Source organism: Haliotis asinina, chromosome 12 (genome assembly GCF_037392515.1).
Source record: "Haliotis asinina isolate JCU_RB_2024 chromosome 12, JCU_Hal_asi_v2, whole genome shotgun sequence".
NCBI classification, from domain to species: Eukaryota; Metazoa; Mollusca; class Gastropoda; order Lepetellida; family Haliotidae; genus Haliotis; species Haliotis asinina.
The window spans coordinates 38,610,171-38,636,706 of NC_090291.1; the positions used below are offsets into that span (position 1 = coordinate 38,610,171).

Consider the following 26,536-nt stretch of genomic DNA (forward strand, 5'->3'; position numbering starts at 1 on the left):
TTGCTGTGTCTTATTTAACTCAGAAACAGAACTAAAAGCGAACGCAGACCTTGGAGAAATGCCGCTTGAGTATGAGTGAGTACGTTAAGATATAACGTCACAATGGCATGCGCATATGTGAACGCCAGCTGTCGCACACTAAGTCCGACAAAGCTATTTATGGCGTTCCAAGTAAGTCTATAATGAGTTAAAACGTAAGCCTCCAACCAACCGGAAATAATTCCTGTGAACTTTCTGACCATTACCACCTGGAATCTTTGTCTTTGATGCTCGTGTGAAACTTTCACCTGTGAGGGGTCAAAGGTGAAATCGCATGATGCGTGACGTACTGATGTCAGAGAGTGGAATTACACGTCTTATTACCTGTGCTTTCTCTCTCATTAGCCATACCGCCATAAAACAGACTTGGCTGAAATAAATGCTGAAATGCAGGATACGCCCAGAAAAGGAAACATTAAAGACCTGTTAATGAGTGTATTAAATCTCTAAGAGGAAACGTAAAAGACGACATATCACAGGTTGTTGTTTCCGAATGTGGCATTGACCAAAATGAAAATGACCAACTCATTGAGGACTTGATGAAAAGCAATGAAAGCAAAACAATATTAAACTGTTCAATGTACCTCAAACTGAGGGTGAAGCATGAGAGAGAAATTCCCAGATTTTAAAAAAGTACGTTTTCAGTATCCATGAGCGTACTTGCAGTTCGACATCGCATAAATCTGGAGTGAGTGAGTGTGTTTAGCACTCAGCAATATTCCAGCTATATGGCGGCGGTCTGTAAATAATCGAGTCTGGACCAGACAATCCAGTGATCAACAACATGAGCATCGACGTGCGCAATTGGGAACCAATGGCATGTGTCAACCAAGTCAGCGGGCCTGACCACCCGATCCCGTTTGTCGCCTCTTACGACAAGCATAGTCGCCTTTTATGGCAAACATGGGTTGCTGAAGGCCTATTCTACCCCAGGACCTTCACGGGTTCATAAATCTTGATGGCAGTCAAGTCGATTTAACCGAACGTTGTATTTTATTTAGTTGATTGCTACCTTTTCAAGGTGCTGCATAAGATCACTCATAATAAGAGACTTGTCATAGGTACATAGTGACACACAAATCAATGTACTTACCCGATATCTCCAAGGAGACATCCTGAAAAGATCCTGTTCTTTGTTTCTTCCTTTTATAGAAAATATGTAAAATTTACTCTGTCTCTGTCAAAAACACAAAGCTGCTTTAAGTGAATAATGAATTAATGTAATTTATCTTCTAAAATTCTTTTTGTAAATAGGAGACCTGACCTTTCTCATGTTAACTGATGTACTTGCTTGATATTCCGAAGGATACATTGAATTATATGAACTGCATACTGGCGCGTCCTAGATACCTAACGGAGTATCAGTTAGTTCATATTTATTATGTTGTTTATTGTACTTGATGTAGATGCCAGGATGCCAGACTCCCTGGGGTATTTCCATTACAATGTAGAGGTTTTCATTTGAAACCATTCAGTCGTTTATGGAATATTATTTTATTGTATGTGAAGTATTTAGAGAGCCTGCATAGATAGAGAAAGAGGGATCCACAGACATATCAAGAGAGTCGTCCACTTGAAGAATGGCTTTGGCGTATATCTCTGCTGAAGTTTTGTTTCTCCTTTTCTTAATTGGCTTTGTAATTAGCCAGGACTGCTCCAGTGCTACAATACAAGATGGCAAGTACATGGAACACCAGATGTTCAGAAAGTTCGAAAGTCCTTGTCTATATGACTGTGCGGCTGAATGCCTTACGTCCTCTGTTTGTTTCTCCTTTGCTTTTGAACGCAAGACAGGGACATGTTTTCTGAACAGCAACAACAGTGCTCAAGTAAGCATTTCCTCAAGAACTGGGTTCGACTTCAGTGATATCCTACCCTGGACCAAGGTATGTCACTGTTTCACTTTACTTGGCGAACACTGAGCTTCAGTTCAGTTTTTCAACATGTCATGTCGGCATAGCTCACTTGTAGCTAACCACAAAGTACCTCACCATTTAAAGCATTCGTAACAGATTTGCTAATAGCAATGTAAGGCCACGCTTATTCAGTTATGCATTAATTGATACATAGGTAACTGCGATGTAATGCAAATAGTCCTCTGTTCTGTTCTACAAAGGTTCCTGGACGAAACGAATGTTTAAATATCTAGTCATGTAGTCCGAAGGCGTTAATAGTTTCAATCCTTTATGATCGCAAATAACGTATTTAGGTCCGATTTCACTCAACACTTACTCGTATGTAATTCTGTGCTACACTCCTAGGCTCTCTCTGGTCCTTGTGTTGTGATGTCTTGTCCAGTTACCACCAGGTGTAAAGTAGATCGATATCGTGCAACTTGTGTTCCAGGTATGTAGTACCCTGTACAATTGTATTGTAACATAACATATACACATGATAGCATTACGTACGACATATTTGAGAAAGTGAGTTTAGTTTTACGCCGCACTCAGCAATATTCCAGCCTAAGTTCACATGAATTAGAGAAATAAGCATATGACATGTCAACAAATATTTCCGTAGTTTCACAAACAGATCATATTTTGTTTTGTTGTCCAATCCCGATTTTGTATAAAAGTTGGTACTTCCTGTTTTGGTCATCTTGACATGTGCCCCTGGTGCCCAAAAAGGTGTGAAGTCTATCCATCTCCATCCAGCAAAAGGTAGCTTTAATTTGTATGTGAAGTATTATTTTCATTAGTCACTTAAATGAGCAGACATAATTATTTTGATGGAATAACTGCATGTTGTGCCATATAATTAAATAAAATTTTGTATGTATCACCAGTGATACAATGGGACAGGCTATGTTTTTTGTGTATCGCCGATGATACATTCTGGGTATTTCATGAATCCAAGATTTTCTTGCTTATGTAATATAGCTTTCAATAACAACTTACAGTGATAAAATGTTATTTAATGAATTGATACAGAACAAATTGTGCGAGGCATATAAATTAGTATTTTCTACAGATAATGGAGAATATCCTTGAAGATGAACTAAGTAAAAGCGACTGTGAAACATCCTCTGATGAGTATGTTCCAACATCTGAAAGTGAGTCGGAAGATGAGGTTGATGTCACCCAGAAGAAGAACAGAACCGGAAGCTTCATACTACACCGACGTTTGCTACTGGTGATTCATCTGACAATGATGACCTTCCGTTAGCTAAGATAAGGAGGACTCTGATGATGACTCAGATGATGACATAACTATTGCTAATCTTCAAGAGCGATACAAAGCAGCACAGGAGCAAAAGGTAGCAGAGGAAGATGAGCTGATTTCTCAGATGATAGATACCCCGTTTTGGGAAAACGGAAAATTTTTTCCTCCAGACTCTACCTTTAAAGGAAGTGTTGAAGAGCCTCCAAGAGAAATACGTGTCAAGGAACCCATTGAAAATTTTGCTGTTATGATCACTGATGCAATGATTGACAACAATCATGCTTCAAACCAATCTTTACTCGTTACAGGAAGAGGGCATCTCTGTCAATACAACATCAAGCGAAATTCCATGCTGATTGGAATATATCTGCGTATATATAGGTTTACTCGTTGCCCATTCAGTGCAGGCATATTGGGCTGTGGAAACCAGATATCCACTGGTAGCAGATCTCATGTCAAGGAACAGGTTTCAGAAGCTTCTTTCCTCCCTTCAGATGACAGATAACGATAGTGTCACAGCTAAATATGAGCGTGACAATCTGTGAAGTTGCGACCGTGGCTGGATGGTTTAAAAGAGAGATGTAAAGAGATCCCAAAAGAGGATAATAGTGCTGTGGATGAAGTTATGATCATGCTCAAAGGGAAATCCTCTGTAAAATAGTACATAGGAACAACCTCACAAGTGGGGTTTCAAGATGTGGGCCTGAGCTGGGACTTTCTGAATGTTGTCTGAGTTTGAGGTTTACCAAGGAGACTCTGGTGGTTACGGCATTACTGGTGAGGTGGTTATGACTCAGCTGTTCCTGAAGATCTTAACTACAAGGTCTTTGCAGGAAACTTGCACACGTCTCTCGATTTGGTTGAACAGCCTAACTAGAGAGGAATCCTTTACGCTGGAACAGTGATGATGAACAGATGTTATGTGTTCTAAATGCAAGGAGTATGCGTGCTTTGTCAAAAAGAGGAACTGTTTTGCACAGTTCCACCCGTGCAAGTAATTTGACTGCCTCTAATTGACCCAAAGACCCTGTTTCAGTGTTCTGTGACTCTTATACGTCATCCCAAGAACCTGTTTGTGTTTCTGGGCCTATTATGTATCCCATGAAATGATTTACAGTTCGCCTTTCATAAAAAAAAAATGCTGGATGTTATTTTTCAAACTGCTCATTGTTTCAAGAGTGAAAATGTTTGTGTTAATTCCACAAGAAATGACAACATTATAAACAAAATCAATCTTCTACCAGTGTTTTTGTTGTTATTAGATAGGTGAGTGGCATTTAAAGCTAAGGTAAACTATGCGTCACTGGTGATACACCATTTGCTCAAAACGCAAATATACATTGTATCACAGGTGATACAACCGAAATATCGTAAACAATTGAGCAAACCTTGGAAATCGACACGTCCTTGTCTTAGTTTGACCAAAACTGTACTAAATAGAGAGTTTCATAATTGTTGATAACTAGAAGTAGTGTTGGTTACTAGAGGGTAACTACATGTAAAAAGTGATGTATCTTATGACTTGCTAAGATATATGTATTAGGATAGATTGATGGTGGCTGAGCCTTCAGGGGTAAAATCGATTGTTTGCCATCTGTAGCCCTTCTTTATATTGTATCGTCCTCTATAGTTAAAGTATTTTAAATTTCATTACTAGTTTTAAGTAACTATCTGTGATAGTCTAGTTTGTTTTACTCTCCTTTGTCGACAACTATTTTAAATTAATTACTTTGTTGTTACCGCTGTCTGGCTGTAATATTACTGATGCGATGATTTTAACTCACTCCTTACTCACTCGACGGTGAGTGAGTTAGTTTAGTTTTACGCCGCACTCAGCAGTATTCCAGCTATATGGCGGCGGTCTGTAAATAATCGGGTCTGGACCAGACAATCCAGTGATCAACAACATGAGCATCGATCTGCGCAACCGGGAACCGACGACATGTGTCAACCAAGTCAGCGAGCCTGACCACTCGATCCCGTCAGTCGCCTCTTATGGCAAGCATGGGTTGTTGAAAGCCTATTCTACCCTGGACCTGCACTTGTCCACTCGACGGATAAGTACAAAAAATGTTGTTCCCTATTTCATGCACGGTATATTCTTTATATCTACCATCTTTTGTAATAGGAGCCTCTTTCTTCTTTGAATGTTTGGCTAAATTTCAAATAATCGCCAAATAACACCTGAAAGGATGGTGTAAATCTAGCTGGGGTCCGCGTAGGAGGCAAAACTATTTTAAATTCCCATGGTCCCTGGTATGGTTCTTTAGTTGCTGTCAGCCTGTTTTCTGTAGTAATTCACTTTATTACAGCATGCTAGTGTTAAACCAATTGGTAACTGGTGCTGGGACTTTTAATTTGTTTCGGTTTTAGAAGCAAATCTTTGTAATCAGATGATGAATGTGGTTTTCTATACAGAATTCACAGGCTGTGGACATCCTCCTCATGTGGCCTTTGCCAGCGTGACTTATGATGGACATTACATGGGGGCTGTGGCAACATATGCGTGTGAAAAGGATTACACTGCCTGTCATAAGAAAATCACCAGTGTCTGTCAAGCCTCTGGAGAGTGGGAGAAAGTCACTAGACTCTGCAGAAAGTTCAGATGGAGGAACCCTGTGAGTATGAGGTCCTCATTTTCCTTCTTTATCGAACGTTGATAACACAGGATCTCCCTTTGATTGCTCTTATGTTAAGAATGTTACCCTGATACTAAAATTATGGCTTACGACCATTACACTGGAACCCTGTGAATATGAGGTCCCAGTTCCTCATTTTCCATCTTAATCGAAAGAGGAGAGAGATCATGTTAGATTAAGAAATGATGTCCAGTTGATAACATCCGCATGAAATATACCCTTCAAAAAGGTAGGGGATACTGAACTTTCAATTTGGATAGGAAGTGTAAACGTTAACAAACGTTTCAAGGACAGACATCTCATTAACGCACCACCATTTCCCTTTATTAAAACCCCTAAACACATGTGCACAAGGCAGTAGCCATCGGGTCCCATTCTGGATTTTGACTATTTTTCAAGAAGGTGGAGAAATCACTTAGAACATTAATTTTGACATTATGCATCCCACATTTGTTAATGTTTGTTTCTAGTCATTTGTTTTAAAATGAAAATCATACACATACAAATTACATGCCATACACCAATCATGTTTCATAAGCGACTACATTCCAAATAAGTATGGTTGTAAGGAAGAGCAAATGGTGTTGCACTCTCAAAACATTAAATAATATCATATCAACATTGGTTGACTCTGATAAATCTCCTAAATATTTTTAATAGTAAATAAAAATAATGAAGATCCCGTACGCTTTTAAGAGTATTTGCTACAATGATATCTGACTTATGCCGCCATAATAATCTAATCCAACCTGAAGGGGAATATTTCAGGGGGATTCCTTCAGTCCTTTGGCCTTGTTTTCGTTTGCCTTTAAATCCTTTGAGTTTTCTGCTCAACACGCACGCACGCACGCACGCACGCACGCACAGGCGCACACACATTCAGAGAAATACGTTTTTAGGCTTGCTTTATGTGCATCAAGTATTTGGACGGTCCTGAGGTTTGATTCCATTTGGTGCAGCAGCGGTTTGCAATGATCTTGATCTAACGGTTGTCATACGATAATATGGCAACAACTGAAGCAGCAACGAGTTCGTTGAGATAGCTGGGAGCTTGATGATGAATAAGTTTGTATAGTTGTATAATGATCTCAGTGCTGGTGATATGGAGACGAGGATACTATTGCAATAGTCCAATTTCGAAAGTATGAGTGATCTCACGAGAAATGATGTAGCGTCAACAGTCAAAAGGTAGCGAACAGAGCGAATCACTATTCATTGATTTAAAATCACGGATATGACATAGATAGTTCATGTGATCTGTCATAGTGAGGTTGGAAACAAGTTGAACACTCGGGTTTCTCAGAACCGATGAGAATTTGATGTCAGCTGTCCCCACACATAGATGATCGACGCAGAGCTTTTGGAGTCTAGACGATGATCCGATGACTATAACGTCTGTCGTTTCATCGTTCAACTGTAGTTTGCTACGTGCCATTACGGTTTTGACATCTTGAATGGATGACTCCATGTCCTGTACAACTGTTTGTTGTAACATAGGATCATGTGGAAGACCTTTCAACGGCTGGGAATCGTCTGCTTAGAAGTAGCCTCTGAGTTTAACTACTTTCTCAAGAGGTTTAGAAATGAATGATACAATGGGCACTGCCTGGTAATTCAGCAGCAAACAAGGGTCCAATTTAGACTTTAGACCTTTTCAACAATGACGTGACCACGGCAGACTTGAAAGTGTCCGGCACTTTACCTGCTTGTAAACTTAGGTTGATAATCTGGGTAATGACAGTTAAAACACATCAGTACAGTTTAAGAACTTCGTCTGAATCAAATCCAGAGTGCAAACAGTTGGCTTTCAGAACCTCAGCTTCAGTGAAGGGTCTGAAAATTTCCATGGGGAATCTTTTGTGCTTTTGAGTTTTGGTCATGTTTGATGCCGTGTTGGAAACTATATTAGAAGTACTCACAAAGGAAGAGAAGAAGAATCATCATACTGAACCGCTATAATAACTTCAATGTGAACAACAGCTATACGACCATTACAATCATTACAGTCAACTTCTGGCATAGAATTGTTTTCAAATATTTCAGGAGAATACGTGTCATCAAAGCCCATATGCTTTGTAATCCTAGTAATATGCTTTCATGGTTTAATGCCCCAAACTGATTTTACAGGCGTAATCACACACCAATCCAAAATCACTGACCTCAGAACAACTCTAAGCAACACTGGAACTAATTCTAGTTTTAAAGCAACTCTGGCACCCGTGGCGAGCCACCTCCTCGTGGTGGATGCTGGGTAATGCAAAGAGCTTGCCAACACCCCTGTTGTGGACCCGGGGAAATATTTGGTCCACCAGCCCGTTTGCCGTGGGTTGCGGCCCTGTGTCGGTGGAGGAGGGGATCCTGGTGGTTGAGGGCAATAGGGGCATGGAACCGTGTTCCTGTTGCCTAACACACCACTTTGGCCCTGACTTCACCTAGACGGGTGGTAGAACTAGCCCGGTTCTATCAATCGGCTGGTCACACCATGTCCTGCGCATGGACAACATTCTTATTGCGCCATTTGCATATTATTGTGCATTTGTGAAATGAATGTTTGTATATTCGTTTGCCTAGAGTCTTGTGCTAGAAAGAGGTGGTTCAAGGGCCAATCTGATGATGTCGAGCTCTAAATTCTGTATGTCCCCAAGTTTCTGTTAAGAGCCGAACCAATCTGGCATTATATTTGGTTGACACATATAGCTTTTTATTTCGTATTCACGGCATTAACCCTTGTATCCCAGGTGTTTGCATGCTGGAGATCCGCTGCAGATTGACACTGTCCTTGTTGACACTCGGTGGCGGGTGGGGAGCAAGGGTGCTGAACATCTCAAATACATCATGAATCAACTACATTCTGGTTCCGCTAGAAATGACAAGAAAAGGTGTCTGGAGGCTGAAGATATTTCAGTTCCCAAACAATAGGACAATTGGTCAAAATTTATAGTCATTGAGGCTACAAATGGTGAACCCCTCAAATTAAATCCTTTTTTGATTTCCAAGACAATCCAATCTATATGTGGAGAAGTAAAAAAAAACGTTTCATGTCTCAGTGATGGTAGAATGTGCAAGGAGACGGCAGTCAATTAATCTATTGCAACAACACCAGTTTGCAAAATGTCACCGAACATGAAACACTCAATCTCAATTCGATTAGGGGAATTATTCGAGACAGAGTCCGTTGTTTGTCGGACATGTCAGTAGAGGAAATCGTTGAAGAACTTAAAGATCAAAATGTCACGTCCGTAAAGCGTTTCAAAGTCACGAAACAAGATGGTAGAACTGTTCCAAGCAACAATTATTTGTTTACTTCTTCACTGAGCACAGTCCCTAAATCGATATAAGCTGATTATTTCAATATCGGGGTGGAGGTGTATATCCCAACTCCACTCCGATGTTATACATGTCAGAAGTTTGGACATCGCTCAAAATCCCGCCGAAATGTTCATCGTTGTCACCGTTGCAGTGAGGATCATGAAGATGCTTCAAGATCCTTAATGTGTAAACTGCAACGGTGATCATATTTCATCATCAAAATCCTGCCCTGAATGGCAGATCCAATCAAAAATCCTAAAGTTGAAATATGAAAGTTTCTGAGGCCAAAAAATAACTACATCACTTGCAGTCGAAGTCATCTTCGACAATCAGTTATTCAGCTGCTGTCTCCAGAAAACCCTCATCAGTGTCGGTTTCATGCCAAACTGATTTGACTTGGACTAAATCCAAACAACCAATCTGTGCAAACTACTTATGATAGCCAGAGTACTGTGATATCAGCATCTCAGACCGTCAGCCAATCAAATCAAACGGTTGCTCTGAAAACTGTTAATCTTCATGAAAATGTTGAAATGTTGAAAGCTTGCCAGAAACGACTAGATCGCAAACAAGCATCCAAAAATTCCAAACATTGTAGAGACGCCTGTTACAGTAGAGGTTCACAACTCCTTTGAACCCCTGGAGATGGAGGTAATTCCACCTTCCAAAAAACAAGCTTAGGAGTTCTCATGAGAGGTCCCCAATACAACCACCATGAGACAAAATCCTAAACTAATACAATGAAATTGCAGAGGCCTTAAGACCAATTTTAATGATCTACAATTATTATCTCATGAATTTAAAGCATCCGCCCTTAGTTTACAGAAGACATACCTGGAAAATACAGAAAAATTGGATCTTCATCAGTACAATTCATTTCATTCGTTTTGACCTCCAGGTGAGAAAGCCAGTGGTGGCGCTTCCAGTTTGGTGAGGCAGGGTGTGATTCATAGTCCTGTTCCTCTTCAAAGCAATCTTCAGGAAGTTGCTGGCCACCTTTCTTTACAAATAACATTTACACTCTGTTCACTGTACATTTCTCCATCTTTGGCTCTTCAGCAGCACGATCTTCAGGATCTCTACAATCAGCTTCCAAAACCCTGTATTATCATGGGTGATCTTAACGGACACAACCCTTTGTGGGGAGGTACTGATACTAACAATAAAGGCAAAATCCTCGAAGATTTCATTTCTAATAATAATAATTTATTCATATTTAATGATGGATCAGCCACTTATTTACACCCTGGTTTTGGAACTTATTCTGCACTTGATCTGTCTCTTACAGATCCCAATATTTATGACGAATTTGATGACCTGTGGGGAAGTGACCATTTCCCCACAATAGTTTCTGCTATAAATCCGACTGATGATCCACCTGCAACAAGGTGAAATTCTAGTAAGGCCAATTGGCCATTATTTCAAACACTGTGTACTGACAACTTGAAATCTGAAATTTTTACACTGCTCAGGATCCAATTCAGTTATTTTCTGATAAACTGAAGAATATTGCTGGTGAAATTATACCTACGTCCTCTGCAATTCCACATATTCGTAAACCACGGTTTACTCAGGACTGGTTTCAAGAGCTGTGCTGCACTGCGCCCGTAACGCATGCGGAATGAATAGGTTCGTGGAGCTTGAAACAGTATGCATGCTGGGAGTATGAGGACGTGAGCAGTAGTCTAGTCTTGGTTGTGTACACAAACAAGTACATACATAATCTACTCGTTACATGAAAAAAACGTGTTGAGCAGCCTCTGTCACAGAGAAAGCTCAGTGTCTGGTTTATTGACACCTATATGTCTGCCTGCCTGTCTGCTAAACACAGTATCCAATACACAGCTTCAATCATTGACCACGTGCAATTTGAACTTACCACCTATCAGGCTGTACGCCATAAAATGATTTATGACTCGTGCACCCGAGTCCCGTCTGTGCCACATTATGTAATTAGGCAGGTGTGATGCTTGTACACAGGACATGTTTTTATGTCTATGGGTTGCAAACAAACTACACCTCGGATGACTGTATCTGACGGAAACTGGTGCAAACTCTTGTCAGTTTCAAGTCCTGCGTCGTACTTGGACGAATGACAGTTTCCGGCCAAGCAGTAGTTCACCATCTCTACTCAGATGATTTTTTATCAGATCGAACGGAAATTCAGAGAACATGTATTACAAAACCCATCATCTCTATATACATTATTTATGAATAACAACTTCTTCTAGTGTATATGATTTTGTTTGATAACGGTATATCAATCCATACTGAAACGACGCATCAAGTACAATAAAATAAGTTGTTATCCATAAAGAATCTTACTTTCTTGTGACTCGCCATACTTGTAAAATGCCCATGAAACAGATCGTGTATTGATGAGCTCAGCGTATCAGCAAATATAACAGCAAATCGGAAGCCGTCGTTACACTTGAGTGCACACCACCCACTATGACTGGGTTCGGTCTCCCGAGGGCTTCGTTTCGAGGAAAGTAAGACCAAGTTCAAAATTTTGCACTTTTGAATCGCGATTGTACGCTTATAATTTTGTTTATTTCTTTTCTTTACAAGCAGCAATGTATATTATATGTCATGAGTAAGTGATAATTGTGTTTTAATTATGTTTGATGTTTTCGTTGCATGTGACCTTTAAGCAAAATAAGCGTAAATCTTGGCGAAACAATGTTTCTAACATTAATTCGCGCACATCGTTGTCAAAGGTGTGGAACATGATCCAAGCATTCCTCTTCATCCAGCTATGCTCCGGAGTTTCAGAACCATCAGAAACAACAGGAGAGAAAAACAATTAATTCTAACTCAGAGAATGGTGAAGACTACAATGAACTATTTTCACTACATGAGCCGCCCTTAGCCAGCTCAAGCAGCAAGCAGCAGGGGCTGATAATATACACTATCAACTCTTGAAGCATTTACTTGAATCATGTTTGGGAACATTTGAATATTTTTCATACAATATGGACAACAGGGAATTTCCCAGCTTCGTGGCGTTATAGTCCCTATTCCAACTCCTGGTCGGGATCATACTGATCCATCGAATTACAGACCACTCTCTTTAACGAATTGTGTATGTAAAACCATGGAACGAATGGTAAACAATAGATTAACTTGATATCTTGAAACCAATAACCTTTAAACAAATATTCAGTGTGGTTTCAGGAAGAATCGTAGTACCACTGATCATTTGGTACGATTAAACATTAATTGTTAAAAATGCAATAATAAATAAGCAACGTGTAGAATCGATGTTCTTTGATCTCGAGAAAGCGTATGATACCACCTGGAAATATGGCATTTTGAAGGATTTACATGATTTGGTGTTGAGGGGTCGTTTACTTCTTTTTATACCTCCGTTTTTAAGAGATAGGCAATTTCAAGCCCGAGTGGGCTCTACTCTGTCTGACCATTATAATAAGGATTAGGGTGTCCCCCAAAAGTTTTAAATGATTCAACTGATGGATCGTCATTTGCGGATGATTTTAATATCTTGTCGTGGTCAAAATATCCATACTATTGAACGGCAACTGCAGTTGTGTTTAAACAAGATAAGTAAATGGTGTCTTGATAATTTTCTAAAACCAACACTAATTGTATACATTTTCCAGAAAATATAAACCGAATAAAGACCCTGAACTGTTTCTAAATGGAACTCCCATTTAAGGAGGCCAAGTTCTTGGGTTTAAATTTTGACAGACATTTAACGTTTATACCACATATCAAATCCCTCAAAACTAAATGCCTGCAGGCACTCGACTGGTTGAAAGTCGTTTCAAATTCTAAGTGGGGACGGGATCAAGCTACCCTCCTGCAACTTTATCGATCACTGATCCATTCAAAACTTGATTATGGCTCATCTGTATATGATGGAACCTGCAAGAGCAACCTAAAACTTTTAGATTCTGTTCACCATCAAGGTCTCAGACTTTGCCTTGGCTCCTTTCGAACATCACCTTTCGTCAGCCTCTATGTCGAGGCTGATGAGCCATCTCTTAATCAACGCCATATAAATATTAACTTTACAGTATATAACAAAATTATATTCCAACAAATCAAACCCTGCATATAACTGTGTCTTTAATCCCTTGTATGAGGATCTGTATAACAAGAAGTCTTCTCTTGTTCCGCCTCTTGGCATGAGAACGAAACCTTTCCTTCCTGCTGCTGACATTGAGCTAGAAAATGTAGCTCCTTCTCGTTTACTTTCTTCTCCTCCTTGGCAGTTGGTGAGGCCACAAGTTGACCTTACACTGACAACATTTAAAAAGTCAAAAATTACAATATAAACAATAATTTAATCAATTAAAAAGTAAATACAATACAAATAAATCCTTATTGAGAGATGGATCCAAGGATGGTGGTGCTGTGGCTTGTGCCATTGGGTCCAAAACAATCTCTTCCAGATTACAGGATGGCAGCTCTATTTTTACAGCTGAAGCAAACGCCATATTAACAGCTCTTACATATTGAAAGACACCCCAAATATAAACATATAATCTATTCAGACTCTCTTTCTTGCCTTCATGGGCACCCGTGAACTGCCACCTCCTTGTGGCTGGGTAACGCTAAGCACCGTTCACCCCCGTTGTGGACCCGGGGGTTATTTGGTCCACCAACCCATTTACCGCGCGTTCCGGCCCTGTGTCGGTGGAGAAAAGGATCCTAAAGGTTGAGGGCAATAGATACCTTCGACCGTGTTCCTGATGCTCAATACACCACTTTGGCAATGGTCTAGACGGATGGGCGAATGGGCCCGGTTCGACCAATCGGCTGGTCATGCCAAGCCCTGTGCGTGGATTATTCATGTAATTGCACAATTTTGATTTTGTATTGTTTCAATTTTGGTCTTCGCTCTTTACTCACATAGCACTTTTAGATTTGAAAACTGATGTTATGAACTTTGTCTAGAGTCTTATGCCCAGAGGGCGGTGGCTCATGGTGGCCAATCTGGTGGATCAATTAATTTTCTATTAATTTTCTGCTGGAGTATACCATTTCAGTATCCTTGGTGCTGCCAGCCGGAGACCCACTGGTGTATAGCATTGTCCCTGTGATACTCGGCGGAGGGTGGGGAGCTGGGATGGTGAACTTTCTATTATTAACCATGGCTCAACCAAAAAAAACATAAACGAGCACTAGATGAGTGTTTGTCCTCTGATGAGGACAGTACAACAAACAGACATCCAGATACATGGAGTAGACTGTTGGTTGTATCTTCTACTGACGGTGAACCACCAAAACTAAATCCGTTTGCCACATCACAAGCAATTTATGGACTTGTTGGTGATGTCCAAGCTGTTAGAATAAATAGATCAGGGTTTCTCCTTATTGAGTGTAAAACGGCAAAACAATCAGCTACCTTCATAGCCACAAATCAGCTTGCAAATACTGAGGTTTCGGTTTCTCCACACAAGTCTCTGAACAGTAGCAAAGGCATCTTGAGAGAAAGAGACCGCTGGCTTGCCCACATGAGTGAAAAAGAAATCGTTACTGAACTTCAAAACCAAGGAGTCACTCATGTTAAACGATTCACGTTTAAGAAAAATGGAGAAACTTTAAATACAAACACTTACTTAATTTCTTTTTCACAACCCCAACACCCAAAGTATATAAAAGCTGGATATTGTAACATCGAAGTGGAGGAGTATATTCGAAACCCACTTCGTTGTTACACGTGTCAAACGTTTGGTCACGGTGCCCAATCCTGCAGGAATCGTGCAACATGCTATAGATGTGGTGAAGATGATCATGAAGGTTCTGACTGTTCGTCTTCTCCAGAATGTGTAAACTGTCTTGGAGATCATATGTCTTCGTCAAAGTCATGTCATATCTGGAAACGTGAATATGAAATTGTCAAAATCAAAATCCAAAAGAATGTCACTTATCATAAGGCAAAACGTTTAGTTAATGTAGCCTCTCCTCGGTCATCAGGTGTCACCTGGGTTACAGCTGACAAATACACTTTAATTACATCAGATTCTACTGTTGGTAAACACCATGCAACATCAGCTTGTCAGACTGAATCACAAACAATATATCCTGTTGTGAAAAATCCTTGTAAAAAAGTAGATGACAGACAAAAATCTGATCAAGTGAAAAAGGGATCACATGATCTGGTACAAATCTATAACTAGTTTCTACTTTTGGAAGACATGGACGTCTCTCCTCATCCCCATGCACGAAATAGAAGCAGTTCGCCTCGGAAGGGGTCCCCGGTGCTTCCACCTGCTGTTAAAGGAACAATAACACCTTAATCCAATGGAATTGCAGAGGACTTAGGACCAATTTTAATGAAGTACAATTACTAGCACAGGACTTTAAACCATCAGCATTTAGTTTTCAAGAAATGTACTTGAAACAAAATTATATGTTCGAATTGCGTAGATACCATTCTTATAATTCTTGTTCACCCCCTGGTGACAAAGCCATTGGTTGATCTTCCATATTAGTGAGACATGGTATTATTCATAGCCCTGTTCCTCTTAATACCAATCTTCAAGCTGTTGCTGTTCGTCTTACTTTACATTTAACCCTTACTCTTTGTTCCATCTCAGTGGACATAACCCATTATGGGGAAGTCCTGATACCCACGGTAAAGGGAAAGTTCTTGAAGAGTTTATATCTAATAATAATTTATGTATATTCAATGACGTCTCTGACACATATTTACATCCTGCAACGGGAACATATTCTTCTTTAGACCTGTCACTCACTGATTCAAACCTTTATAATGAATTTGAATAGTCAGTCCTTAATGATCTTTGTGGTAGTGACCATATTCCAACAGTACTTACAGCAATTAACGTTTCCGATGCTCTGCCTGTAAGAAGATATAATTTTTCAAAGGTCAATAGGTGCATATTTCAGGCCACCTCCCTTGAAGAACTTAAATCAGACCTTTTCATGGATGTACCTGATCCAGTTAAAATGTTCTCGGACAAACTAAAACGTATAGCTGGTGAAACTATTCACTAAGTCCTCTGTAAACCCGCATATCCGTAAACCATGTTTTAATGATGAATGCAAACAGGCTAGGAAAAAGAGGAGGAAAGCAGAGAAATATTTTTGCTTTCACCCCTCTGTACATAACTTAAATAACGTACAAATCAGTTACACTAAAGCTCGACGAACGTCTAAGAACATTAAACGTCACACGAGGCAAAATTACGTTTCCAAAATATATTCCCATACTCCTATGTCAATGGTAGGAATAGGATAGAAAAATTAAAGGAAAGGGTTCCAAATCCAGTAGTATTCAGCATCTCAAAAATGGTCAAAACATACTAACTGAAAAACCTGATGTTGCAAACAAGTTGGGTGAAACTTTGGCTAAACATTCGTCCTCTTCAAATTATCATCCAAAATTTCAGACTTATCAAACACAACAAAACAAAAAGAAAACAGTGGATTTCAAATCTGATAATGGTGAAGATTACAATGAGGTATTTTCATTACATGAACTTCATACTGCGCTATCACAGGCTCAAGATATTGCAACAGGATCTGATGATATCCATAACCAACTCTTGAAACACTTGCCTGAATCATATCTCGAAACGTTACTTGGCACTTTGACCATATTTGGATAACGCAACATTTTCCCCCTTCATGGCGAAAAGCCATAGTTGTTCCTATTCCAAAGCCTGGCAGGGATCATACAGATCCATCAAATTATCGACCTATTTCCTTAACTAGCTGCGTTTGAAAAACCATGGAGCGAATGGTAAATAATCGCTTAGTTTGGTGTTTGGAAACCAACAATCTGATCACTGATATATGTGGTTTCCGTAAAAACCAAAGAACAACTGACCACCTGGTTCGTTTGGAATCATTTGTTAACAATTCTTTCATCAAAAACAACATGCAGTATCAATCTTTTTTGCTCTTGTAAAAGCATATGATACTACTTGGAAGCATGGCATTTTGAAAGATTTACATTCTTTTGGGGTGAGAGGTCGCTTGCCAAAATCTATATCTAATTTTTAACTGACAAACAGTTTCAAGTACGTATGGGATCAAAACTCTCAGACTACTTTCACCAAGATCAGAGTGTTCCACAAGGCAGGATTTTGTCTGTGACTTTATTAAGTATTAAAATCAATAACCTTGCTAAGGTTTTAAGTGATTCAGTACACGGATCACTATTTGTGAATGATTTCAATGTTTCTTGCAGAGGTAGAAATATGTATACAATAGAGAGGCAATTACAAATATGTCTCAATAATGTTGAAAAAATGTCACTTAAAAACGGTTTTAAATTTTCTATAACCAAAACAAATTGTTTGAATTTCTGCAGAAAGTATAAACCGCATAAAGATCCAGAATTATTTTTAAATGGCACTCCCATCAAAGTAGTAAAGGAGGCCAAGTTCTTGGGTCTTATTTTCGACGCACATCTAACTTTTCTACCCCTCATTAAATCTCTTAAAACTAAATGCCTTAAGGTACTTGATCTGTTAAAAGTCGTTTCAAATTCTAAGTGGGGAGGAGACCAAACTACCCGACTCCACCTATACAGATCTCTCATCCGTTCGAAACTTGATTACGGCTGCATCGCTTATGGGGGAGCCTGTAAAAGCAACCTCAAAATACTTGACTCTATCCACCATAAAGGTCTAAGACTTCTCCTATTGACAGTCTTTACGTCAAAGCCGATGAGCTATCTCTTCGTCAACGACGTATAAAACTCCCCTTACAATACATAACAAAAACTGTATTCTAATGAGGCCAATCCTGCCTTTAACTGTGTTTTTAATCCTCGTTATGAGGATCTATACATTAAAAAGTCGTCTCTTGTTCCGCCTCTGGGACTAAGAGTGAAACCTGTTCTTTCTGCTGGCAGCGTTGAGCTAGCCAATATATCTCCTTCCCGTGTGCTTTCCTCTCCTCCTTGGCAGTTAGTTAGACCCGAAGTTGACCCAACACTGACAAGGTACAAAAAATCGGAAACAAATGAATTGCAATATAAACAAGAATATAATCAATTAAAAAGTAACTATGGTACATACAAATATTTATTTACAGATGGGTCCAAGGATGGTGACGCAGTTGCTTGTGCCACTGTCATTGGATCCAGAACAATATCTTTCAGATTACCGGATAACAGTTCTATTTTTACAGCGGAAGCCAACACTATATTAACGGCTCTTAAATATATTGAAAGACATCCTAGACATAAATATAATCTATTCAGACTCTCGCCTCAAGGCAATTAAAAACCTGTCATGTAAACATCCACTTTAAGAAATAATTGAATTTTACAATGATCTTGTTAATACGACATCGTCTTTTGTTGGTTACCAAGCCACGTAGGCATTTCTGGTAACACAATGGCTGATCTTGCTGCCAAGGCAGCACTCAACAAATCTGTGACACCACTTCTTGTTCCATACTCTGACTATAAAGATACAATTAGGTCGTATATCCGTGATCTGATGCAAAGGAAGTGGGACACCAAAGTGGGTGTAAATAAATTACATGCAATAAAACCTTACATTGGGTATACCCACTTGGGTTATCAGTCCAGATTTGAAGAGGTCATCATGCGGCGATGTCGTATTGGCCATACGAGATATACTCATGAATACCCTTTTGAGAGGTGATGAAAGAATCACAGTCAAGCTTATCCTTGATAAATCATTACCTGTATCGTCTATACTGTGTGCAACTGACCCTAGTTAAGGGTTGCTAAGAAAGGATGACGTATTTGTGATATGTGTATATAGTTGATACCGATATTTGGATTTGTTGTAGAGGACGAAAAGGCAGTATTATCTGCCATGTGGGCCGCAAAACAAGTTCGATGTTCTTGCCCTGGCTACTCCGAACACAACTACGAGGTAAGGAGGGCTCCTTATCAACTGCTTACAATGAATGAGATGTGCTGCGTCAGACAGTAGTTCATTTAATCTATGATGTGTCCGTTTCGTGAGCTCCATTTTACAAAAGAAAAAGCGTGAAGGTCTAATTGTTGAATGTTTGTTGCTCAAGATTACATCTAAACAATATTGTTTTATTTTCTATTTGTTTTAATATTTTGGTTCATTTCTGAAAACTGTGTTTCTCTTAAAAATATGCTTCATTGTTTTATACTGAAATATTACTCCCTTGTGATAGAAAATCAGTAAAGTCAAGCCGAACATGCTTGACCGTGATTTGTTCACAACTGAAATAAATAAATATACTCATGTATATTTATTGAAAGGTGAAGATCCTCCAATATATATATATATACTGGAGGATCTTCACCTTTCAATAAATATATATTGGAGGATCTTCACCTTTCAATAAATATACATGAGTATGTTAAGAATCATCATCGTTGCATAAATAGCGATAATTCCAAGAGCATGTGTGCCATACGACGAAGCGAGTGTGAAATTTTGTATTGCCAGAGTTCTCGCTCTATTTATACTCACTTGAGTGTCATACTTCGTTTTCGTTCAAGTACACTTTTGATTATCAGTTTGTAATCGGTACAGAACCGTGAAGGTCCCGGGGTAGAATAGACCTTAAGCAACTCATGCTTGCCATAAATACGACTATGCTAATCGTAAGAGACGACCAACGGCATCGGGTGGTCAGGCTCGCTGACTTGGTTGACGCATGTCATCGGTTCCCAATTGCGCAGATCGATGATCATGTTGTTGATCACTGGATTGTCTGTTCCAGACTCGATTATTCACAGACCGCCGCCATATAGCTGGAATATTGCTGAGTGCTGCGTAAAACTAAATTCACTCACTTGTAATTGGCACAGGAAGTACAAGAGGTGTCACAGATCTGATGAGTGCTGCTTTAGCTGCAGCCCTGGCCACAGTGTTATCGGGAATTCTAACATGGCTGGGTAACCAACAAAAACCAATGTCGTAATGGCTATTACAAGAACCTTAAATAATTTTAAAAATCCAATTAAACGTGGATGTCTTCTATACTGAGAACACATGAAAACGCACCACTTGAAAAAAGTCAGTTTTTAAGTTCAAATGAACTTCAATGTAATTTTTATACAACAACAGCACTACAGTGACGTCACCCAACATGCCAGGTGCACGAAATGCGAGAATTTCATGTTAACTGTAACGCTAGGCAATTTTTCGCAAAAAAGCAACATTTTGCACGCACAACACGGGAAAAATGAATTTCACGCTGAATTTGTGCACACACTGCCTTTAAAAGCATGTGATTCCGAATAAAATTTCACTTCTTCACTGACACTTGTGAAACGTCGACACGATGCCGCGACTTACAGCCCCTGAACGGGAACGTGCCATAGGCACGCTTCAAAATGGCGCCAGCACCGGGGACGTTTGCAAGACGACTACACTGCGCACACACAACGTTCGCAAGACTCCATTAAAGGTTTCTGCAAACGGGGAGCACTCGGGACCGTCCTCGACCGGGTCAACAACGTGTGACAACGGCACGTCAGGACTACCAACGACAAAAACGGCTGCTCAAGTTCAAGGACGAGGTGGATTCATTTACCTCTACACCGTAAGGAACCGTCTGCGTGCTGCAGGCCTGCGTGCGCACGACGTCCTCATTTCGGCCCCATATTGACGGATCGTCACCGAAACCAGCGTCTACAGTGGGCAAACAGGCACCAGAATTGGCGACTACGACAATGGGACGGGGTCATCTTTTCTGACGAGTCACGATTTCACTTACGGAACGCAGATGGCCGTGTACGTGTTTGGCGGAGACGTGGTGAAGGTTATGACGTCGATTGTGTCGTTCAGACGGACCGTTGGGGGTAGTGGAAGCGTTATGGTGTGGGGTGGATTAAGCTACTGCCACAGAACCCCTCTCCATATATGCAGAGGAAGGGTGAACGCCGTCTACTACCGGGACCAGGTGCAGCAGAACCATGTCGTGCCGTTCTTCAACCAACACCACGATGTCCACACGTTCCAACAGGACAACGCTAGGACACACACTGCAAGGGCCTCCTGCAGTACCTTGCACAACAGAACATCCCCGTGCATCAGTGGCCAGCTCTGTCACCCGACCTCTCCACTATCGAGCACTTATGGGATGAAATTGACGACGTCTTTCACGTCAACGCCAGATGGACAACATCCGAGAACTTGAGGTTGCCCTTGTTCGGGAGTGGAATGCTATCCCTCAAAGCACTATCCAGAGACTGATCAACTCCATGCGACGAAGATGCACCGCATGTGTCAATGCAAACGGCGGTCACACCCGTTATTGACTTTCGTGTTTGACCCCTACAACAGTTAAGCCTCTCTCGCGGATTAACATTATCGTGAATGAAATTTAATGATGTTTACATGTCTTCTTTAATCATTCATTGTCTCAAATGCATCATAAGTATATACTTAACATATCAATCCGTGGAGCTATTCCAGATTTCGTGAGTGGTGCGTTTTCATTTGGACTGAGTATATTTAAAAGCCTTAAGACACGAGAGGAAGTCTGGACAAGTGACGAACTGTGTACTTTTACATAGTATGTGTGTGAGTGTGTGCATGTGTGTGCGTGTGTTTGTGTGAGAGAGAGTGTGTGTCGGTGTATGTGTGTGAGTATATGTGTATCTGTGCGTAAGAGATGTATGTATGTCTGTCTGTGAGAGTGTGTGTCTGTGTGTGTGTGTATGTGTGTGTAAGAGAGAGAGAGAGAGAGAGAGAGAGAGAGAGAGTGTGTGTGTGTGTGTGTGTGTGTGTGTGTGTGTGTGTGTGTGTGTGTGTGTGTGTGTGTGTGTGTGTGTGTGTGTCAGTGTGTGTACTTTGAACGTTCGAATATGGAAGTAGACCTATGGACCATAGTATGGTGTTCAACCTTCAGTTGTTGGCGATCTATAGCGAGTTTTATATCGTATTGGCCATATATTGCTGTAATTTTCCCTACTAGTTTTACCTGTAATTGTGATATTCTCGATGTTTTACTGTCCTTTGTTGACAGGTTTGTTTATGATCCACATATTTCATTTCAATCTCAAATATGTTCTCGTCACGATATGCCTGAAATATTGATGATGTGACGTTAAATCGTAACTCACTCACATATTCTTGCACACTGAGAAACGAAGGTAATAACAAACGTGTTCATCAAAAACCAAAGAAATGTGATGCCATTAACAACCGTTAGTGAAGACCACTTAAGTTCAGTTCACACCACAGCAAAGGGATTGCTATAAAAACGGTTCAAATGCAGTTCAAATTCGATGACTGTCCAAAAACAATGGCAATATGATAGATATACTCAAAGGTAAACGTTAGTGTGAGGAACTTCAAGTGATAACTAACAACTGCTGTCTTTATAATAAGACTTATTAAATATTGCAAGAAAATCATTTCCAATGGGATTGCGAATGGAACACCATACACTTCCAGTTGCTCGCCATCAGTCATTTTCATTTAGCCTTGGCATAGGAAATTGTAAGCAAATTTGTGATTTTTCGGACCCGTCGACGCCTAAACAATGATTTCGATGACAATGAATCGAGGTTTAGAGACACACTTTTCAAAGGGAACTTTTCCATGGACTACTTGAAAGACGCATGCGAATAAAAAGAACTGTGTGGGTTATGGATTGAGAATAATACAATGTGTTATTTAAAGTTTCTCATTTACAGAAACAAATGTGTTGATCACCCTTTCTTTTGCCTTCGCGTATATGACTGGAGTCAGTAAGTACCAACAGTCGCCATACAGCAGCACGAGTACCCAGTGACACTCAGTACTGGTACAGCAATCAATCGCTCTTCAGTGTGCTTCGTCGCATAGCCCCGAGGACCAAAAACTTCACTACTGCGCTGCACTCAAACGTATCCATTTCCACCGTTTCAGTAGGGGTACATGTGGTTGGGTGTCACGTGACTGCAAAACTTAACGGCCACTGTTACGTTTATGTGGATGATATAAACCATTCTTCAATACACAGTCATCTTTATGAAGTGCATGGCAGAGGTATTCTAGGCTTAAATCGTTTCGATAACCCCTTCGTGTTCACTTTACCTTGAGGAGTAAGGGTGGAGAAAAGACCTTGCATGACCCCTTTCACTTTCAAATTGAAATACTGTTTTTATTGGTTTCATTTCATTTATTTAACTGGAGTATTGATCTTTTGCATTTACTAACTTATTTCCCCCCGCTCCGCCCGTCCGTACGAGTTGGAATATCTTAAGAACCGTTGACTAGATTCTTTTTATATCTGGTACCTAGGTTTGATCACAGTAAAAGAAAGGTCTCAGTCAGGTTGGGTGACCTTGAGCTTCATTTCAATGTCATAAGGGGACTTTAACGGTTTCCTTGTAAGCGAGATATCTCAAGAACCATTCACTGGATTTTCTTCATATTCCTCATCAAGCGTTATCTAGGGAAGGCGCGGGGTCCAGTCGATTTTGATGACCTTCAGTTACATTTTCAAAGTCATGGCGACACTGAAGTTTTCAGCGTGCTAAACTGCATGTTAAAATGTCCGCGAGATATCTCAAGAACATTTCTCTGGATTTTCTTCATAGATTTTCATAACTTACCGTGAATATTTTTCAGTAACCAATTTCTTTATTAATATGTTTGCATACTTCATGCACGAAGACATTCACATCAAGGTCAAAATGAGTCTTGAAAATACAGAACTTACTTACAGAGCAAGATATCAAGAGAGGTTGACTGGAAATGCTTTTATTGAGATCTAACATATTATATTACGAGCTTCACTTTCATTACTTTTGAAGAAACATTTGATACTTTGCAGCGGGAGATTATGTTCCCTTAGTTACAATGCTTGTACCCTTTACTGACAACACTCAAGTTATGAGGTGAAATATCTTTGCTGTAACTGAACTGTAACTGTAACTGACGGGACGTATGACTACATTGTAAATTGTTTCTTCTCAAACTATAAGCTTTGGTCTTAAACTTAAATATAATAAACATATTTGTAAAACTTCAACGCCAGAGAAAAGTCAGCCCCTGTTAGCCATCAAAGCAGACAAACAGGAAAATCGATGATAAAAATTACCTTGTCCACATACTTTTTAATGATGTTTTTGTTTGTTACAGGTGTTCCTTGAATCTGTGGGCTGGTGAAGATTTGACATTTCATTCGGATTTCAGGTTTAACTTTCCGTCTTTGGAAAATGTAACAGTAATTAATAAAGTTTCGCAATCGTTTCGGCATTCACGTGTTACGGCCACTGCCGGTAACTGTCGGAAAGCAGGCTGAGATCCAAATATCTCTGTCTGATGGCGTATATAAGGTAAGTTGCGCCATTGTTGTTTTATCATTCGTGACGGGAAAAAACTGACAATGACAGTAAAAACACTAGACGACCACAGATATAGTTATAAATATGCTGAACAGCAAAACTCTGACAGGCAGGAAGCATGTACTGTAAGTCCCCATTGTTCCTGGTATGGTGATCTACCTTCAGGTGTTGGTAATAAATAGCCCGTTTTTACCTTGTCTTGTCATCTAAAGCTAATCTGTTTTAGATCAAACTACAAGTTTTAACATCGAACCAGTGCCAATCTAGGTCTTTACTGTCCTTCGCTGACATGTTTTAGAACTTACCACTAATTATGCATTAATTTAATTGTTCTTTGCCTTTGTGACTCCGAATTGTAACTCACTCACTCATTTCATTCCAACATCAGTCGTTGGAGATTGAATTCCAGTTTGGCCAACGTTTAAAGAACACATTCTACTTCTAAAAGCATGTAGTATGAAATCTTTGAATGAAATGGGACTTGCATACCTTCTCTGTCTGACCAGTCTAAGTAAACTTAACCTCAGTACTTTTCGTTACACTCCACCACTGAGTCTAACAAAACCTTATGGGAGGTCGCGTCAGGTAACCTTTGAGCGACCTGTGACCGTCCAATCAAACGCGAGAAGGGGGCCAATCAGACAACGGCTACCGTTTAGGGTTTGGCGGGACTAAACAAAATTTGCTAGCCACTGACAATAAACGAAAATCCGCATAAAACACAGGGCTTTTGATGACAATGCTTGTACCTTTTACTGACAACACTCAAGTTCAAACAGTAAAAGTAAAAGTTCAAGTAAAAGTTCAAAAGGTATGTGCGAATGTCCACTTTCGCGATTTGGTAAGCTGTCTTCTGGTTGGTCAATCTCAAAGGTTACCTGACGCGACCTCCCATAAGGTTTTGTTAGACTCAGTGGTGGAGTGTAACGAAAAGTACTGAGGATAAGTTAACTTAGACTGCTGACAAGACTTGAAAGTTACTAATTCAATCATTTACTAATTATAAAACAATTTAAAATTGTTTTAGAAAATCAATTTCCAAATGATCATTAAATTATTGAAAGATCATTATCTATCTGTTTGGAAATATTTATCCAATATGACTGAAAAATCCATACAGTCAAGAAGGTCATGCTTGACCGAGATTCTATCATTACACATGATGCAAAGAGGGAGGATCCTCACCTTTCAACATATATTCTTAAATATATCTTGCATGGTCAAGATAATTAATGTTTTTTAAAGGAAATAGAATTCCTAGATAAATAATATGTATGCTTTGATACATGGTAGTTTAGATGATCAGCTGAGGACGTTAGTGGCTGTATCCTCAAAAGACTTAAGGAAAAGTATTGTTCTTCATGTCCCCATGGTCCCTCGTATGGTGATCGGCCATGTTTATGATAGCACACTTGCTTGAAATTAAGAGTTGGGACACGTTTCTACGTTTTAAATTTATATTTTATTGATATGCATGAGATGGCTGAAATAATAGTTTAGGGGTGACGCAAAATATTAACTCACTCACTCATTTCTTCCAATTAAAGTGGATGTTTACATGAGAGTTATGTTAGACTGCAAGCGAGAGAAAGAGATTGAAAATATGATATGTTATTTGTATTTAAGGTGTTTGTTAATATATTTAGGAGCTGTTGGTATGGCGGTGGCTTCTGTTGGTATTTGGTACTCGAGAAGATATCGATGTAGATCCATTTAGATTTCATTACTAGTTTTAACATATATATGACAACCTAGTTCGTTTTAGATTTTGTTTGCGTTTTCTCAAATGCTCATAGGAGGAAGCCTAAAAGGAAACAAATCACCAGTTTAAAGAAAATATAAAAAATGTTCGATGACGATCCTGCCATTGTGTAATGACACCTGTTTTTCACTTTTCAGCTTGTGGTGGATGGTCTTACCATTGTCAGGTTTCCTGAGAGACGAAAGGGTGTACAGCCCTATCGCCTTGATGTAAAGAACTTCACTGTAGGTTTAATGGAAATTTCAGTCTAATTCACTCGGACCTTCAATGTTAAACACACAATTGATGCACAACTCTAAAAGTGCTTAATGTGTCCGATGAAACCCTTAATATCATGCGTGGATAAGCAACACATTTATAAAAGAGCACTACTTT

The 26,536-nt window shown here is 39.7% G+C and overlaps 2 pseudogenes; one reads left to right on the forward strand and one right to left on the reverse strand.

The window, feature by feature from the left end:
- Window positions 1-26,536, reverse strand: part of LOC137257496 (uncharacterized) — a 70,352-nt pseudogene that overhangs the window by 32,124 nt on the left and 11,692 nt on the right.
- On the forward strand, window positions 1,725-26,412 carry LOC137257706 (uncharacterized; annotated as a pseudogene).